Source organism: Cebus imitator, unplaced genomic scaffold, assembly GCF_001604975.1.
Source record: "Cebus imitator isolate Cc_AM_T3 unplaced genomic scaffold, Cebus_imitator-1.0 Scaffold18, whole genome shotgun sequence".
NCBI lineage: Eukaryota > Metazoa > Chordata > Mammalia > Primates > Cebidae > Cebus > Cebus imitator.
In genome coordinates this window covers 15,353,536-15,374,120 of record NW_016107333.1, presented here as the reverse complement: position 1 = coordinate 15,374,120, position 20,585 = coordinate 15,353,536, and the positions used below count along the sequence as shown (strand labels likewise).

The 20,585-nt window shown below is 37.7% G+C and overlaps 1 pseudogene; it reads left to right on the top strand.

Moving 5' to 3' along the window:
- Window positions 1-11,051: 11,051 nt before the first annotated feature.
- Window positions 11,052-12,477, top strand: LOC108294464 (annotated as a pseudogene).
- Window positions 12,478-20,585: the final 8,108 nt, after the last annotated feature.

Genomic DNA, 20,585 nt, shown 5'->3' with positions numbered 1-20,585 from the left:
GGATTTTTGTATATGTTTAAGATAAGGGTCCAGTTTCATTCTTTGACATGTGAATATACAGTTTTCCCAGCACCATTATTGAAGAAGCCATCCTTTCTCCATGTGTCTTCTTAGTTCCATGTTAAAAATTAATTTACTGCATGTGCTTGGATTTATTTCTGAGTCTGTATTCTGTTCTCAGCAATCTCTCTTCTGAGTATATATCCAAAGGATGTGAGATCAGCAGCTCATAGAGATATCTGTGCTCCCATGTTCATTGCAGCATTATTCACAGTAGCCAAGATACGGAATCAACCAAAATGTTCATTGACAGATAAACGGATAAAGAAATTGTGGTACACACACACGCACATACACATCAATATACATGCATTGGAATATTATTCTGCCTTCAAAAAGAAGGGGATCTTGCCTTTTCCAACAACATGGATGAACCATAAGGACATTATATGAAAGTGAAATAAGCCAGACACAGAAGTAAAAATACTATGTGATTTCTCTTATAGTGGAAACTTTGAAAAAAAAAAAGGATAATTCATAGAAACAGAGAGTAGATTGGTGGCTACCAGAGCCAGTGGTATTAAGGAAGTGGGTAATGGAGAGATGTAGCTCAAAGGGTATAAAGTTGCAGTTATGTGGAATGACTGAGCCTAGCAGCCTAATGCATGGCATGGGACTCTGGTTAATAATATTGTATTGTATACTGCAAATTTGCTGAGCGAATAGACACCAGGTACTTTTACCCCATGCACACATGCAAAGATAGCTATGTGAGATGATGAATATGTTCAGTAGCTTCACTGTAGTAATCATTTCATTCTATCTATGTATAACCAAACATGTGCATCTTAAACATACACAATAAAAATTAAAGGAATTTTGCATTTTACTTCATCTATCCTATAAGAGTTACTATGCATACCCTACTTATTATATTCCAGGGATTCTTCTAAGTGCTTAATATGTATTAACTTGTTTTATTCTCAGACAAAAAACTTCTGCAGAACATTATCTCCATTTTAAAGAGTGGGAGACTGAGGTGAAGATAGGTTCAATGAGTTGCTCAAGATTACTCACCTGGTTAATGAAAGAATCAGGATTCAGCCAAAGTAATCAACGTGCAAAGTCCAGGTTGTTATCTACCACATTTTACTTTCTTTCTACAATGTTTTGAATTTTGTGCTGTTATGGGCTGGATTTGTGTGCCCCTGAAATTCATATGTAGAAGTCCTAATATCCAGTACCTCAGAATGTAATTATACTTGGAGAAAGGCCTTGAAATAGATAATTAAGGTTAAATAAGGTCATTGGTGGTGAGTGCTAATCAAATAGAACTAGACATCTTCTAAGAAGAAGAGATTAGGGCACAGACACATACAAACAGGGAAACCCATGTGAAGACACAGGAAGACGATGACCATTGACACACCAAACAGAGAGGAAGGCAGAAAAAAACACTTCTAACACCTTGGTCTTGAACTTCTAGCCTCTGGGACTGTTAGGAAATGCATTTCTGTTGTTTAAGCCACCTGGTCTGTGGTATTTGTTATGGCTGTCCTAGCAAACCAATACACCTGCCATCAGGAATATTAATATCCCAGGATGGTGTGCCATTTTGTGTCTGTGCTTTCCAGTATCCCCTGATATGCTCCAGTTTTACTAGCATGGGTGTTACAGAAAGCAGTTGGGATTTGGCAGCCAAAGCAAGAGTTACCTTTAGCAAAATTAGGCAAGCTCCATAACTTCCCTATAAAGTGGATCTAATAACCTCTGCCTCACAGGGCTGTTGAGAGGATTAATGAGATAATGTGAAAGTGCCTGGCACAGTAGCTGACATATGTTAAATCCTTAGTAAATGTCATTTATTCCTTAAACAGCAAGTCACATGTTCAAGCAATTACTGAAGACACATAACAGAATCATGCCCTTTGTTCACTCTTCCTCTATGTCCATGTAGTCCTAGAAAGAGATGAAAAACATATTCTGAGTTTTCCTTCAGTACAGGCATTCTCTATATTGGTTCAATACAATTGTTCTTCATCCTGGTCCAGACCTTTACTACCATTTTCATGTAAATGAAAAATCTCAGGAGAACTCCAGAATGGCCCAGCTTCCTGTCTTCTGTGAATTCTTTAGACTGCAGATGATTCAGAAAAATATGACTTACTATAAGAACAACAACAAAAATTCCACTAGAATGGGATCCAGTTTAATTCAACCAGGGCCTACTGAGTACCTAATGTGCAGACAGTAAGCTACTTCCTATAAACTCTCACCCGACGACTAACACAATAAAGGCAATCTCAACTTGCAGCAAAGCCAGAATAATTATAAGAACAGGGAAGATCTTGATTCCCTGGCATTTTATATTGATCAGATCACATTTGAAACTGTTTTCAATTGTGGACACTCTTTTTAAATATATAAATTAACAAAGGATATAGTGTTCACTGGATAGTGAGAACTCTAGGTAAAAAGTTATTTAAATAAATGGGAACAATGAATCAGAGAGTAAAACCTAGGGAAGACACTTTAAGTGTTTAAAATTCTTCAAAATCTGTCACTTTGAAGGTCTCATTTCTGTTGCTCCTGGTAACAAAACTGCAACTAACAGTGAGGCATAATTCAATTCATGAAAACTACAAATTTTTGCTGAGGACTGAATTGTATCTCCTCACCCCCACTCAACCAAATTTATATTCTGAAGCTCTAACTCTCAATGTGAGTGTTTTTGGAGCTAGGGCTTTTAAAAGGTAATTAAGGTTAAAGATCATAAAGGTAGGATCATAATCCAATAGAATTGGTGGCCTTATAAGAAGGGGAATAGATCTCTCTCTCTCAAGAAAAGTCCATGTGAGGACATAGTGAGATGAGAGTTTACAAGCCAGGAAGAGGATCCTCACTAGGAAGTGAAGCAGCTGGCACCTTCATCTTGGACTTCCCAGCCTTCAGAACTGTGAGAAAATAAGTTTTGTTGTTTTAGCCACCAAGTCTATGTTATTTTGTTACGGTAGCCCAAGCTGCCTAAGGCAATGTCTAAAAGCTAAAATTGAATAATTTAATGAGCACTGAATACCAAGCAGGGGCCTTAATGCGTGTGTGTTAGGGCACACTATAGGAGGCATTTCCAAGGCAGGGCAGAGGTTGGAGTGGCTGACTTTTATGGTCTCTTTCTCCTCTGAGTTTCTGTGATATCCTAGTCTTCAAAGCCAGATAAATGCAGAACCCCAGGTTCCTCCACTTGCATCGCCATCTTCTCACGTTATGGAGGTTGGAGACTTGACAAATTGGTTTCATCTCTTGTGTCAACTCTAATTACTTGGCAGTGGCTGCCTGGAACACTGTTTTGGGAAGGGTTTTGAAGTGATAAGGGGAAAAAACCCATCATAGAAAGAGCTAATATTTATTGGACACTTGTCATGTACCAGGTCCTATTCTAAACCTGGTATTTGTTTTAATTTACTTTATACTTGCAACAACTCTAAGAGTTGAATTAATGTGAACACACTTTTTCCTCTTTCTTTCTTTCTCTTTCTTTCTCCCTCTTTCTTTCTTTCTCTCTCTCTTTCTTTCTTTCTTTCTTTCTTTCTTTCTTTCTTTCTTTCTTTCTTTCTTTCCTTCCTTCTCTTTCTTTCTTTCTTTTTGTTTCTTTTTCTTTCTTTCTCTTTCTTTCTCTCTTCCTTTCTTTCTTTCTTTCTTTTCTTTATTTTTCTTTCTTTCTTTCTTTCTTCTTTCTTTCTCTTCTTTTTTTCTTTTTTTTTTNTCACTGCCACCCAGGCTGGAGTGCAGTGGCATGACCTCAGCTCACTGCAACCTCTGCCTCCTGGGTTCAAGTGGTTCTCCTGCCTCACTCTCCCAAGTAGCTGAGATTTCAGGCACCCTCCACCATGCCCAGCTAATTTTTTGTATTTTTAGTAGAGTCAGGGTTTCACCATGTTGGCCAGTCTGGTCTCAAGCTCCTGACCTTGTGATTTGCCTGCCTCGGCCTCCCAAAGTGCTGGGATTATAGGAGTGAGCCACCCCACCCACCATGAATAATTTTTTATAAGAATGTCAAGACACAGACAAGGAACTACTCAAACATGGCTAGTAAATGGCAGCATCAGATCACACACCTAGTAGTTTGGCTCAAGAGCTTGCCAATGACATCACACTGTAATATCTTTCCAACAACCCATTTGCAGTATTTATCATGAGTGGTAGGAGATGAAGAGGTATGTGCTTGGAAGGCAATCAGGGTCTACTTTGGAGAAAACTCAAACTAAGACAAGTAGGCATAAAATATTTTTATTTGAATGTCATACTTATTCAGACCCAAATAAAAAAATTTTCAGACTACTTAATAATTGAAAAACAGGTCTGTGCTCAGTAACACAGACACAATAAATTACAAGGAAGCTGTGTTTGGAATTCCAGGATTTCTTCCAAAATTCTGTTTGGAGCCGTGTTGTACCAGTTCATGCTATGATAGGTGGTAGGACTAGGTAACACCAGTTATTAAACTATATTTCTCTGACTTTGCAGCCATCCATGATTGCAGGAGCTCCAACTTCCGTCTTAATCTAATTCTCCCCTCCAGACACCTATTTATTGAAGTATGCTAGCAATCACATGTGCTCAATAGTTGCTCCAGACACCTCATTCCTTCCATTAGCTCTCCTTCTTGCTCCCTGTGTCAGTATCTGCTTGAGTTTTTTCATGCAATCTCTTGTTCAAAATGTTGATAGCAATAAAACTATTTCCTTTCCTATCTTGTCACCTAACTCTGTCCCCTGAAGGTAATGTCATTGTCTTTTTCTTCTGTGGTTTAGATTTGCTTGATTTTCTCAGTTAACCATGTCTGTTGAATACTCTAACAATAACCCCCAAATATGACACATGACAGTAGGTTTTTCCCTATAGACAAGCACAGCCCTTTCTTCAATTAGCTCCAAAGGATAATTCCCAATATCTCATATCCCTCAGTGTCTGGCAGATTAACAAGAGACAGGTAAATGGGAGGCACTGGCTTACAAAATAGCCTTTCCAAGCCAAGCATTCATTGTGAATACATCTGATTTTTTACGTGATTTGAAGAAAATTTCATGTCTCTCCCTGCACAAGTCTCAATGTGTCTCATTTTAGAATTTATTTAAAATAATGCTTTCTACCAAATTGGCCTCAAGAGCCCTGTATCATTTCTCCTTCCAAAATTTTCTTGTGTTCTCTTTATTGTAGAGAAGGCTAAGGAGAGATGATAAAAATCTACAATTCTTGATCCTGCATTTTAAAATCCAAAATGTCAAAACCAAATAAAGTAGGTCAAGGCTTCTCCATATTTAGCAGACACTAGTGCTTTTCCATATCAGCAAATATTAAAGTTGATAGATAATCAAAAGTGTGATATCTTTTTTTAGTGTAAGAAAATGTTACAAGGGGCTAACATTCTATTTTTATCTTAGTCAAAGAAATGGAACAAATCCAACTATATAACTTTATTGCTTGTGAATTTATAGATGAGCATTTTGTACATTTAAATAAAGGTACTTTAGTTTGCATTTATTTGGACAATGAGTAATAGTTAAACACATTCAACGCATTAATTATCAGTGAAGTCTGTTCAAATACAGCCTGTGATTAAGTTCACAAAACCTTAGGGGTTTGAAGCAATATTTAAAATTCTCATAGTACAAAATGGAAGAATGTGCAAGGAGGAATAATACTTGAATTCAAGACTAGAGGTATCTGGGGAAAACTGCAAGTCTTTGGTTTATTTTGAGTTTGAAAGTTATGAATATCCTGTGTTATTCTGGGTCTTAATAATACTCAGTTGGACAAGCATAATAAAATGTGTAAGTAAAATTAAGTGATGGTGCTACTATTCCTTCTAATAATAGCAATCTAATATCTAGCATACGTGCTATGTTTCTTTAATGAAGAAGAAAAATGTAAAGACCTCTAAAGCAGGTCAACACTTAATATAATGAACAATTTTTCTAAATTCACCTCACTAATATCAATGAATGAGTTTAACAACTACTTGCAGGATAAAAGATGCTGCTATTAGTTAGTGGAGACAGGCATGGGTTGAAGGACTTCAACCTGGGAAAGATTGCAACCTGAAGCCTCAAATCTCTCATCTCCTTCCAAATATGCCACCTGCCTCCTTACAGTATGAGAAGAGAGTTATAGTGATACCTATGTGAAATTGGATTTTTTCCTTGATGAGGATGTCATCTGAATCCAATCCTGGAGCCATTAAGAACTGGATTCCCTAGAGTTCATGATGTTATGTACAGTCAACAGCCAAATGCCGTCCTTCAAAGTAGGGAACATTGAGTTTGGAGCAATTGCTCTACCGTTTACAGGGCACTGGCTGGTAACCTTGCCCTGAAAGCCATTCATGACCTAGAAATGCCTGACATTCGCTTTACATTCATGATGCTGTATCCATTTCTGTTTTGGATATAGGACTCACTGAACCCAGGTCTCTGCGTGTTTGCAATGAACTTATCCTGCATTCCCTCTGCAATCCCTAATTTCTACTCTAGCTGTGTCTCAAGTACCCTGGCTCTGTCCTTAGGCCTATCAAAACTTTATGTCCATCTAAATTCTTCCCTAGTAAAAGAATTTCCTCCCACCCCTAACCATTGGCCATTTGGCATCAACAGTCTCCTAATCTAAATCATGAGTCGGTGCCACCCTCTGCTTTCCAGGAAGAGCAGCCCTACATGGAATGCAGGTTGACCTCTTGTGTCTGAAAGTACTCCTTCTAATGCATTTATTTTTCTCTTCTCTTTCTCTCTGGTGAAATGAAAACTAAATTTATAAGACTATTAAAGGTTGTGGTGGAGGAGGAGGAGGAAGGAAGAAGAAGAAATCATATAGGAGGAGATGGCTTTCAATGTTGCTAACATAATAATTCGTAATTCCTGTGAAATGGTTAACATCTCTTGCTAAATGGGAGCTCATGGAAGAGTCCAATTTTCTCTTATCACTCAGATATCACCTCTTCCTCCCCCCAATAAGTGACTATTACATCAGAAAGCCAGATTCCACTGTGTATATATACATTGATGTAGGATATACTTATATACATAGGATATATATATGTAATGTTTCTATATGTATATCTATATCTAACTATATCTGTCTACATGTAGATATCTATATTATATAGATATATCTTAACAGCAATATTATATCCATATATTTATATTTTAATATATCTGTATTATATCTTAATATATCTATATTATATCAATATCTATTAATCTATATAATGCTTCTTTGCAGCATATATTATATATATATATATATACACACACACACATATATATATTTACATCCCTGCAATATATGTATATATTGCAAAGAGCACAGAGATCAAGTACACTAAACTGTGTGTGTGTGCATCTGTGTGTGTGTGAGAGAGAGAGAAAACTCCTGTTGGAATAGATTTAAATTTCTGTGATCCCAAAACTGTTACAATTTAGAGAGTCTTCTTTAAAAAAAAAAACACCTAAAATTATAAATAATAACTTAATAATTAGAATGACTGTGTATTTAGGATGAGAATAGAAATCCAACAAACCATAGATTTTTAAAAGCTGACAAATACCACAAATATCACAAAAAATAACAGCATTTATATTACTCAACTACTTGACACATTTCTATAATATTCTTGGCTACATATTCTCTGATTGCTTCTTCAAATGGCTATGGTTTTGAAATGTTGTTATTTCTAGAGAAAATAAAAAAAAATCAGCCTTTCAGCATTATTGATTAATATCTGTTTTTATTGTTAATAATTTGGAAATTTTATCCTTAACACTAATTGCTGGTACTATCTCACAAATTTAAGAAAATTATTATCAAGTTTCTGTTATATACAATCTATTACAGATGTATCCACTCTTTGTAATACTAGTATGTGATAAATTCTCTTTCTTATTAGCACCATCAAAAAAAAAAAATCTTTGTAACTTTTGTGATTGCAAATACCATATTATAATGAATATATTCCTGACAGAAGAGAAATTCTGTTCTGATAAGATATTAACGAGAGGTGAATGCCCCTTTTCAATTTTACATGTCTACTAATATCTATATGTAACTCTATCTACATCTAGATATCTATATTATGTAGATGTATCTTAATATATCTATCTTACATCTATATAATATATTTATATTATATTATAGGTTTTCCATGGACCAGCTCCTGGTTCCACGCAGTTGCAACCGTGTTTCCCCTCCAGGGCCACATTCTTCCCGTGCCACTGGGCACGCTCGTATTATGGTGGTATGGCGCTAGTGTCTGCACCTTGGTGTCATGAAACTAAGTGAGTTTGTGTAATGAATCGGGGGACTGTGCCTGGAAGCCATTTAATCATCAGAGAGACAAGCAGAAACTTGACTTCACACAGAGGGCACTGAGCTACACAAATACATTCACAAAACACAAGTTATTGTATGATTAATTCCATTTGCCCTTAGTCAGATTCCCAAATTATCTGCAGTTACATCAACAATATCTGACTTGAAGGACAACATGACAGAGTGGAGAGTGGTGTGGAAAGAACCCACGGACTTCAGTAATTGTTGTTATTTTGTTTTTGCGAATTTTACACGTTTACAGAAACCTGGAAAGGGGCTGGTACAAGTGAAGGTTTCCAAAACTTCACTTCCTTAGCTTTATGTTAAATCCAACTCTCTTTCAGCCAGCATCTTCCTGAGTGCTTAACAAAGATGGGAAGCTAAGCTCTCCCATAAAATGTTATTGATAATGACTTAGCATTTAAAGACTATTCTTTGAGAAAAAACATTATCAAAACTAGAGATAAAGCATACTTAGTAATTAGGGCCCTAAAGCAAGGTACCATATAGACATTTCTCATGTCAACTGATGGGAATGTCATAGAACACTCTACAGGAAGAATCCAAATGGATATGGTAGTATTCCCATAGATCTAGTTTCTTACTGAGGAGAAACTGTATTTTACTGTCAGACACAAAGTGTCTTATTTATAATTTATTGAATATTGTGACACAATTAAAAAATACATCTTTGGTCTTTGTTCCTTGTTCTGACACAAAGCTTCTAAAACCCCTGCAATTTCCTGAGTGATGGGGTTGACAAAAATATTTCACACACAGCTCCTAAATCCTGTGGAATTTTTTCAGTGATATTAGAATCTCTTGTTCTAATGAGATGACTCTTAGTGTACTCTTAAATAGCTTCAGGATAAGGGCTGATCACCAGAAAGACCAAGCCATGATTAGAAACTTGAAACTGTCAGCCCCATTCCCTATTGTATGGGGAGGAAAGAGGAACTGAAGACTGAGTTAATAATCAATCATACCGATATAATAAGGTCTCCAGAAAAATCCCTAAGCTTTGGAATTTGGAGAACTTCTAGGTTGGTGAATGCACCCACAAGTTGGAAGGGCAGCATATCCCAGTCCATGGGAACAGAAGTTTCTGTGCTCAGGACCCTTCTGGACATGACCCCGTATACTTCTTCATCTGGCTATTGATTTATAGCCTTTATAATATCCTTTGTGATAAAAATGTCAAGTAAAGTGTTTCCCTGAGTTCTGTGAGCTGTTGTAACAAATTATTGAACCTGGGGGGAGGATTATAAGAACCCCAGATTTGTAGCTAAGTTGGACAGAAATTTGGGTACCCTGGGCAACCAGTACTTGTGACTGGCAGTAGGGGAGTCTTGCAGGACTGAGCCCTTAACCTACGAGGTCTGTCTTAACTATGAGTAGTCAGTGTCAGAATTGAATTAAGTTATGGACACTCAGTTTGTGTCTGGAAAGTTGGAGAACTGGTTGGTACAAGAAGAAAAATTACCATGCCTTTGTTATCAAAAGTATGAGCAGAGAAACAGTTTTCTTTTAAATATCAGAATGTGTCAAACAGGCATGGTGGTTTGTGTCTGTAATCCCGGCACGTTAGGAGGTTGAGGCAGGAGGATTGCTTGAGTCCAGAAGTTGGAGACCAACCTGGGCAACATAGAAAAATCCCATTTATAAAAACATGGAAAAAAAAAAGAAAAAAAAACAGACATGGTGGCATGCACCTATAATTCTACTCGGGAAACTGAGGCAGGAGGATCACTTGAGACCAAGAGTTTGAGGCTTCAGTGAGCTATGATCACACCACTACAATTCAGACTGGGCGACAGAGTGAGAGACCCTGTCTCTTGGAAAAAAAAAAAAAGAAAAGAAAAGGAAAAAAAGAATATACTTTAGAACATACATAGTTTTTATCCTTTCTTATAGATTTCAGTCATTCTCAAATTCTGTTGTTGTCTGTAAATCCTCTGGGCAAGTGACTGAGCTTTATGGACACTACATCACTAGTGTAGTCTTGATTTTGATGTTCACATTGGACTAAACTAGGATAAATAGCCCCTATATAGCATTCTGTCTTAATATGACTTACTTGCTGGGTATGCTGCAAGTTACAGAAAGAGAACATATTTCAAAGACTGAAACAATCACCTGCAGTATGAGTACACTATTTACAATAACTAAACCTGGATATTCTGAACTGAAAACGTAAAAGTATGGTGGCTCTTCAGGTGGTACATAAAAACTGGAGCAAATGAAGAAGATGATGACAGTAGATCCTACAAATGGATGAATATGCTCTGTGATAAAATTTAAACAAGATTTAAAATGTTAATTATAAGATCTATGATGTTTGATTATGAAATGAATCACTTCTCTATTACAAAGGAGATACAGAAAAACACCGAATCACTGTAAGAAAGAGATTCCATTGTTGAATAAAACTAAGTGTGAGATGTATGGGGAGTCATGAAATCAATGTAGAGAAATAGAAGCATAAGTTACTAGCACAAGATTCTAGAGGATATGCCCTTGCTTCTCAAATGCTTACCTCGAGTTATTGACGGAATCATGTTTGCTTTGTATACATATCTATTTCTTATGTGTATAATTAAGAATTTGTTAAAGAAATCTAGGACTGACAAATACCAAAAAGAGGTTACCTAAATTCTTTTTCTTTGCGATAAAAATATCTCCAGGCTGCGGCTGGTGCCAGAGCCCAAGGAGGGCCTCGTGGGAGGAGGGCTGCAGGGACTGAGCGAGTGACAGACGCACCACCCGGCAATACTGCAACCTTGTAGGGCCTCCATGGACCCTCTACGTGAGTGCAGAAGGAGGCAAGCAGATTCAAACGCAGCAGCTATTCCACATGCAGTGGAAGATATTCAAGGAGACGACAGATGGATATCTCAGCACAACAGATTTGTCCTGGATGGTAAAGACAAAAAGCCTAATGTTCTGTTTGTGGGAGACCCCATGGTGCAGTTAATGCAGCAACATGAGATATGGCGAGAGCTTTTTTCCCTACTTCACAAAGGAAGTAAGGAAGATACAAGATATGTTTTGTAGAAGCTGAAGAATAGAGAACTGGAGAATATTAAACCTAAGGTCATTGTTGTCTAGGTAGGAACAGACGACCATGAAAATGCAGTAAAAGAGTTAGAAGGTGAGATCGAGGCCATCATTCACTTTATCAGTTTATCAGCACAAGACAGCCACAAGTCAAAATTCTTCTATTGGACTTGTTACCTCGAGGTGAGAAGCCCAACCCTTTGAGGCAAAAGGTGAACCAGCTTCTCAAGGTTTCCCCACTAAACTTTGCCCATGTGTAGGTCCTGCATACAGACAGGGGCTTCATGCACCCTGGGAGTGCCATCTCCTGCCATGATATATTTGCTTTTCTGCATCTTACAGGACAGGGCTATCCAAAGATCTGCAAAGTCCTCTGTGAGCTGATCATGCAGCTGATGGAGGAAACACCCATGGAGAAACAAACCATCGTTGCCTGACTGGCTCCCATCAGTGTTAATCTCTTCCCCAGCTCCTCCATCAGTTATGTCACTGGCACTACAGAATCCATCTCTTTCTCAAGATACTTTGCATTGCAGAATACGGATGTTCAGATCTAGTGTTTAAAGGGGTAGAGGGATTTACACTGGTCCTGCATGTAGAAGGTTTATTCGACCCAGGAGTAAAATTAGCCTAGGAAGATTGTTGTTTAAATTTATCTGAAACCAGAAGGGTACTTTTTAGTGGTATGTGTGATGCATTTGTTGAATTGTCCCTGTTTTTCCTAGGACAATATCAAGTTCAAGTACTGAACAACATGAAGATTTCTTTTCTTGGCTTTGCTTTCTATGGGTTATGTCATATATAATAATTATCAGAATCATATCTACTTGGCTTAAAAACAAATTTTTTAATTTCCATTTTTAAGGCTCATAATTTAGCCTTTTTTCTTATTTTGCTCTATTCATATGTATCCTCAATATTTTCTTAACATGTAGCAACAGATTGAACATGCCTGCCATTCGAATATGAGATATGCTATAGTTACAAGGGAATTTGTTCCACTTTCTTAATCTTTCCTATGTTTAGCAGAGAAAAACAAATTTTGCCCCATACAGGGAACCTTTGGAAGCAAGGTCTCTCTCTTTTTTTTCTTTTCTTTTTTTTTCCTGAAACAGAGTTTTGCTCTTGTTGCCCAGGCTGGAGTACAATGGCTCAATCACAGCTCACTGCAACCTCCACCTGCCAGGTTCAAGCAATTCTCCTACCTCACCCTCTGGGATAGTTAGGATTACAGGCACCCACCACCACACCTATGAATTTTTTTGCATTTTTATTAGAGACAGGGTTTCACCATATTGGTCAGACTGGTCTCGAACTCCTGACCTCAGGTGATCCGCCCGCCTCAGCCTCCCAAAATGTTGGGATTATGGGCGTCAGCCACTGTGTCCTGCTAGAAGCCGTCATTTTTATGTTACTAAATATCATGTCTATAATAAACTTATACCTGCAGCCTTTCCTCTTCCCTGAAGTATAAGCCCCCACCATTTACTCTCATGATATTACCAATTTAGAACTCATTCTTGTGTGTGGTGTTCTGTGCTATAGAGTCTGTTTAATGCTGCCTGTTTTCAGAGTTCTAGTTTGTTTTCTTTGTTTTTCCCTTAAAATCTGTTATAGTTTCCTTTTTTGGAAGAAACAGCAACAACAACTTAGCTTCCCATTCCATAATACCTGCCACTATTTCAAGTTTTATTATATCCCAAGGTGTATATTTTATTTTTTATTGTCTTTGTTTTTAAACTAAAGCAGTCCAAAAAATATTTGGTCTTTTCTCATGGGGAAACAAATGAAGGTGCTCTTCAGAATAGACATTCTACTTTTATCCCACGAGTTTGGTAAAAAAGAACTAGATTTGTTTAACTTTTAAGGTTTCTCATTAACGTATCTTCACCTGAGAATTTCCTTCAAGAGAGCTCTTTATAATCTTAATGTTTGCTTGAGCTACAAGAACTGCCATGTAAAAATAAATAATGGGAGAATAGATGGTATATTGTTCAATATACCTATGGAATATGTATAAACTGGATGTACAGACAGATATTTGGAATGGACCAGATGGGTATTAAAGTAACCCATCAAAATGTGCTCTGCAGTGATTATGCTTAATGTTCAAATTCAATAACTGAGGTATATGTTTTATGTTCTGCTTGCAAGGCAAATGGCAGTGCTTTAGTGTGCTGGAGTGGAGGTTTCTGATTTGTACTAAGACCCACTTCTGATTGAGAGGGATAAAAGTTGGGCTGATTTTTCTCTAGTCAAGACTCTTTCCAGATTTTTTTTTGTCTTTAAAAAAATTCATACTTTAAAAATGTATCATGTCTTTATTAATAATAGAAAATACACATGGTGCTCACTAAATTGGTTTACTACATTATATTTTTTTTCTTGGTAGTCCAGATTCTTGAGTTTTTCAAGACAGATTTTTATTTCTTATTTTTATTTTTAGCTGAGGTATAATTGTATAGGAAGGAGAATTAAGCAAGAATTTGTGTGTGCAAAGACAATTTCCTATCCAGGTCTTTATCTGTTTGTCAAAGGGTGAGAGTATGGTCCAAATAAACCCATTAGGTTACTACTGAGCATGTGATTTTAGCTTCTTTCTTGACAGAGGATCAAATATTCCTTTGTGATCTGGGCTTCTGCTTTTTTGCTTATGTATGTAAACTTCAGACGTTACTACATTTTGTATCTACCATACCTATTCAAGCAACAGTATTCTAATAACCAGCCTTTTAAATAAAAATCTGCCTTGCTTTGATGTTTTGTCACACAATTCTTAATCTATCTTTTATGACTCTTCTCTTGATTTGATTCCTCTTTAGTTGTACAGCTCAGTTTAGCTCATCTTCTATAAATATGTGTTATATCAGTCAAGAATATATTTAACTGCAAGTAGCAGAAACCCCTAACACATAATATCTTTAAAAGGAAAGGGATTTACCTATCTCCTACAATAAAAGCACAGGGGTAGTTAGTTAGGGCAGGTTAGTGGGGCTCAGTGATGTTGTTAAGACTCCATCTATTTCCCCAATATTTCCCCCTCTGTTATCCATAGCACAAGGACTTCTTCAGCATGTGTATAATCTCATGGACACAAAAGGATGCTGCACCTCATCTTGTTCATGTTACATGCAGAATGATGCAGAAAAAGACTGCAATCCTCTTATCAAGTGATGGAATCTCTTTCCTTACCCATTGAGTCTGGTTTGGCCTTGTGACATGCCACGACCAATAGAATGTGAAGGAATCAAAGATATTCCAGCCACAAGAAGCCTTTCATGCTTTTAAAATCTGCCTTGGTGCCACCAAAACAGTCTGCTAGAGGAAGAGAGACCATGTGGAGCAGAGACTGGCTATTCCAAGTGAGGCTACACTAGATTGGTGGGCCCTCAACTGACCCACATCTCACCACAGCACATGTATGAGCCAGCCAAGATTCTAAGAACTGCCCAGCTAAGCTCCACCTAACTTGATGACCTGAGGAATCGTGAGCTAAATAAATGGTTGTTTTAAGTTGCTAAATATTGAGGTGTGTTTCTATGCAGCAAAAGCTTGCTAATACACATGGGCTCTTCAGAATTGCACCATCCCAACCCCATCTGCATCTGCAGTATCCTTGACTTGAGGGACTGCCTTTCTATTCCGGCTGAATGCTCACCTCTCATTCTTCATTAGTAGAAATTGAGGGGAGCTGTTGGCTTCTTTCTGTGGAACTCCTTTCACCAGTTTTGGACAGTCCAACAATGAGCCCAAGTGGCTTTCTCCTAGGCATGTCCTACACATGACCTCACATTTTTAGCTCAGATTAATCTGGAGGAGCAAGCTGCCTAGCACAGTCGCCCTTTCTTGTCTTCAGATGTTGTTGTGGGTGAAAGATCCCAATATAGTATCCCACAAACTTAGAGGATAGTTATCAACTTCTCTGAATCATCTTAAATTCCCTCTCTATTGGCTTGAGGGGGGGATGGAAGTACCCCTCCTACACTTCAGTAAATGAGTGGGACACAGCAGCTGCCTCCAAAACTCCTCTGCAGTCTCCAGTAATCCAACCATTGCTACCCTCCTCTGGGTGCTGGGATAAGAATCATTTTTAAGAGACAAGGTCTCACTGTGTCACCCATGCTGGACTGTGGTGAGATCCTAGCTAATTGCAACCTTCAACTCTGGGATTCAAGTCGTTTTCCTGACTCAGCTTCTTGAGTAGCTAGGACTATAAGTAGGCACCAGTATGCCTGATTTTTTTTTTTTTTTTGGTAGAAATAGGGTCTCAGTCTTGCACACACTAAGAATCTTTTAACAGATTTTAAAATAACTTCCCTTTCAAATTCTACACCATGGTTTCTCCTCACATCAGAATGTAACATCAATTTCCATTTTATCATCCTGTACACTGAGATAAAGTAGTCACCACATGCACATTTTAAGTTTATTAGCAAATACTAGAGTCATTTTGGGATAGAGGCAGAGAGGACAGGAAGTTAGACAACTGCTTTTCAGAACTCAGAACTGAACAGAAAGCATGCCATGTCTTAATTCAAATTTTAATCACAAAACTTTAAATTCACTTGAACATTATCCTCATCACTTGGGATTCAAAGCTACCTGAAGGACTGTAAACAAAAGGTAATGAATGCCAGCGAAGAGGTGTCATAAATGTTGAGACGATTCCTGCTGGGGTGTGGCAGAAAGCAGCTGCCCTACAATGTCTGTTCTGATTTAACATCTTCATTCATAAGGCAGAATAGGGAACAGACAGCACACTGATGAAATTCACAGATGGTACTCATTTGGGAGATATTATGAATACCAGGGACATCAGAGAAATGATACAAAAGGACCTAGAGAAGGAATAACAATGAGACTTGACTTTGAAAATGCAAAGTGATATGTCAGAGTGTAAAAAAGGAAATCTTCAACATTTAAATAGCAGGGAGAAACTGGAAGTCAATGTTGAAAGTGACATCAAGTTAGATAATGGAATGAAATTTAACAATGGAAACTTTTAAATCTAGCAGTAAAATTACTTGTATATTTTCAAATCATCTTTAATTACTGAAGACTTAATTAGGTATCCTTCCTATAGGCTCCTATTGCCCTAACTTGTCACATTGTTTTTTCACATTACATTTGATTTGTTTATCCTTCCCTCCAGACTGCGAGCTTCTTGAACAGAAACTGGGTTACATTCATCACTGTAAACTTGGGGTCTGCCTCAGTGACCAGCACATGAGAGACACTGGGTAAATACTTCTTGAAGGTAAATATGAACTACTTCCAATAGCATCTCTTTGTATAGAATGCAATGACGCAAAGTTATCTGGTAACATTTAGATTTCAGAACACTATAAGTAAAGAGAAAGAATTATGAAGAGTTGGCAATAATAGTGATAATACCAACTTTCATTTGTATAGGTTTTTCATAATTATTGTTTGAAGAGAAAATATAAAGACTTTAACTGTTATATTTAAAAGAGACAGAGAGGGCCAGGCACAGTGGCTCACACATGTAATCCCAGTGCTTTGGGTGGCTCAGGTGGAAAATTTTCTTAAGGCCAGGAGTCGGAGACCAGCCTGGGCAACATGGTGAGACCCTGACTCTACAAAAAATAAAAAATTAGCTATTTGTGGTTATGCGTTCCTGTTGTTCCAGCTACTTGGGAGACTGAGGTGAGAGGATCACTTGAGCCTGAGAGGTGGGGGTCTCAGTGAATCATGATTGCACCACTGCACCTCAGCCCAGGTGACAGAGCAAGACCCTGTTTCAAAACATAAAAACATAAGCTATAAATACATAAATAAATACAAAAGGGGGGCATACCTTACTATAGAGAACACATTTGAGAATTATAGATACGCTCTGATTTGTAGAAGATACTATCCTATTACAGACTATGCTAACATGCAAGGCAAATGCAGCAAAATGCAGAAGCTTATAGTGGTGGTTTACCAAGTATGGCTTAGGAACCTGTGTTGGTCTCCAAAACTCTTTTAAGGGATCCACAAAGTCAAAAGTATTTTTTATAATTATACTGAGATGTAGTTTGCTTCTTTTACTCTCATTCTTTCTTGAGTGTACAGTGGAGTTTTCCAGAGGCTAAATAACATGTGATTGTATCACCCAGTGACTAGTGAAATGTTTGCTTTTATATTCTGTGCTTTACATTGTTCACAACCTGAATTTCTAATACAGTAAATATTCATAGACACAACACACACACACACACACAAACTTTTGGAGACCCTTAGTCATTTTTAATAATGTAAAGCAGTCCTGCAACCAAAAAAGTTGAGAACTGTGGGCTTAGAATTCAGGCTTTGGGGGTAAACAGACATAGATCTAAATCCCCATTTTACTGATTTCTCAGTTATTTACCTTTTATATGCCCTAGTGTCCTGGGCATAAGATTAATATTTATCTCATGGAATTGTTGTGAGAATTAAATAAGAAAATATGAGCAAAGAACAGAGCTTGGTGCCAAGTCCATAGTCAGGGCTTAATAATGAGTTTCTCATCATTGTAAAGGAATGAAAACATGGTGACTTCCAGGAGCACTTTTATGACTCTTTGGAAACCAGGTTTCCTTTGCAGTATCCCATTCGCCCTCCAAGGAGAGCAGAGGAGGGGAGGTGAGAGGGCAGAGTCTTTATTCCTCTTCCTGCCTAGAAATCAATGAGAAATTGATGATTCTGCTGCTTCTGACTTCTGAGGGCGTGGGTTCATTAATTTCAAACCTGCTGTTGGTAGCGCCTGTGTGTAAATCCGAATATGAAGCAGATGATGTCTCCCCCCTGGTGGCTAGAGCAGGAAAGGGCAGCAATTTCAAGCAGGAGGAGCAAAGGGGCTCTATGCTTCTTAGCAATGGCCTTCATAGAGACACATCTCTGGCACAAACAACAGTCCCAGGTGGAGAATGTCAAAGATCATACTCTCTTTTCTTAGAGGAAGCTGGTTCCTAAGGACTGCTACATTCAAAATAGTAATACTAATGCAAATATTCTAAATTATAAGGATAATCAGATTTACATTTCTCTGACATTTCCCAATGAATACTTCCATTTGCATAGACCTCAAACATCAAATCTGAAAGGCTCATGGTGATTATTGGAATTAAGCCTCTAATATAGAGATGACATGAAGAAAAGGAGACTCAGAAAATTCAATTGACTTTCCCAAGATCATACAAATAATGAAAGAACCATGGTCTTATTAAAACTCATAATAACTTTATGTGCAGATTGGATATTGTCTATTACACCCAATTTGCAGATGAGAGAACTGAGACAAGTTAAATGATTTCCCCAGAGTTACCTATTAAGTTGCACGGCCAGGATTCAAGTCCATGTCATCTGAGGGGCTTCACTACTTTATCTTCAGCATTACTGTCATATTTTCAGGGACCTCTACTTCCTAGAAAAGCAACTGCGAGGAATAATGCTTCAGGAAACACTGCTGGTAGCACATATGTTACTATCCTTGCCCTTCTTTCTCCTATCAAACACTTTAGTCCTGCTATACCCTTACATAGCTCTGTGCTGTCTGAAGAGTTTCCAGTGTGTCCCTAAACTTATAGAAGCCTGTATACTGGGCAGAACAGGCACATTCATGAGAGATGCCAATACGACTGAAGAACTAGACTTCCTCAGGCAAAGCTGATGACTCTAACCCAGGAAGCACCAAAGGGCTCTCTTGCTCAGAACTAGTTCCTCTACCATTTTGCTGCTGTAGTGGACATCCACCCCCAACCCCTGTTCATTTACATTATACTTTTGAAGGGCTTATAATAGAAATATAATTTTGGCAAGGTGATGCTTTTCATATAAATATAGATTCATTCCATATTAAGATTAGAAGAAATAGGGTTTTATGGTAAAAGCTACAGTGGTAAGCAACTGGAGGGCATTGTGTATCAAGGAAAGTCTTACTGCAGTCCCATCAAATCTGATCTTTTTAGAGATATTCTTCTGTGATCTCTAAAGCTATCAAAGCTAGCTTGTTTTTACTCATTTCCATAGATCCCTTTACCTAGCTCTATCCAAAATACTCTAGTCATTAATCCTTTAGTTTTGTTTATTGTAGTTAATTCGCCAACTAGGTAGCCCATTTGTGCTGCCCAGAAGTCAACACATATCCATATCCCAGGTACTTCTCCATATCAAGTTTGTTGCCAATTGTTGTATACTACCTGCATGTTTGCCCATTGGGAGGGACCCCAGCTCACTCATGTGGTGGCTGTCATGCAGTAGCAATCTATTTCTAGCAAACACCAATATGTCTTGCTGACACATCAGCGAACTACGTTTTAACACCACAGCAGCAGAGTGATAGAGGCCTTGTTGTAGTCCAATACTTGCCATGAGAGCTGATAATGTTGGTAGTTGAGTTAATAGCAGCTATAGCCAAAAAGACAACAATAGCAGGTGGGAGACAGGAGACATTAAGTGAATCTGAATGGATGCATACTACTTACACAAATAGTGTAGACAGTCTCAAAAATTATTTGACAATATAGCAAGTTCTATTAATATCTTGAAGATATTGTAGAGTGCATTATGGACACACTGTTTACAAGGGTATTTCTGTTTTATGAAAACCATACAAGTTTGAACTACATAGATACATTAACAAATATCTTTCTAATACTGGAAAACATCTTTTTCATTCTATGTATAGCTTCTGATTTTGATACTTAGAGTATAGGAGAAACAGTCGTGGACACGGAGCTTTGGTTCAGTGCCTTTCTCTGCTGCTTATAAACTCTGCAACCTTGAGTTACTTAAAGTTACTTACTTTAAGAGTTCCTCATCTCTGCAATGTAGATAACAATGGCTATATTCCAGAATTTTTGCTATGGACTTAATAAATAGAAACTCTTATAACCATGATTACCAGTTAGGCATTAACTACTCCATTAGCCAAGATAAAACAAGGTTATGCTGCAATAACAAATCAATCTGAAAATCTGATGGCTTAACACAACAAACATTTGTTTTTCACTCACACTACACATTCATAGTGGGTTAGTGAAGGCTGTGCTCAGAACCCAGGCTAATAATCTCCTCGATATTATAACTGAACAATCTGAGATGTGTGATCATTTCAGCCACCCAGCAGAGGAAGAGAGCTCTGGAGAGTCTTGCACCAGCAATTAAAACCTTTGGCCCAGAAA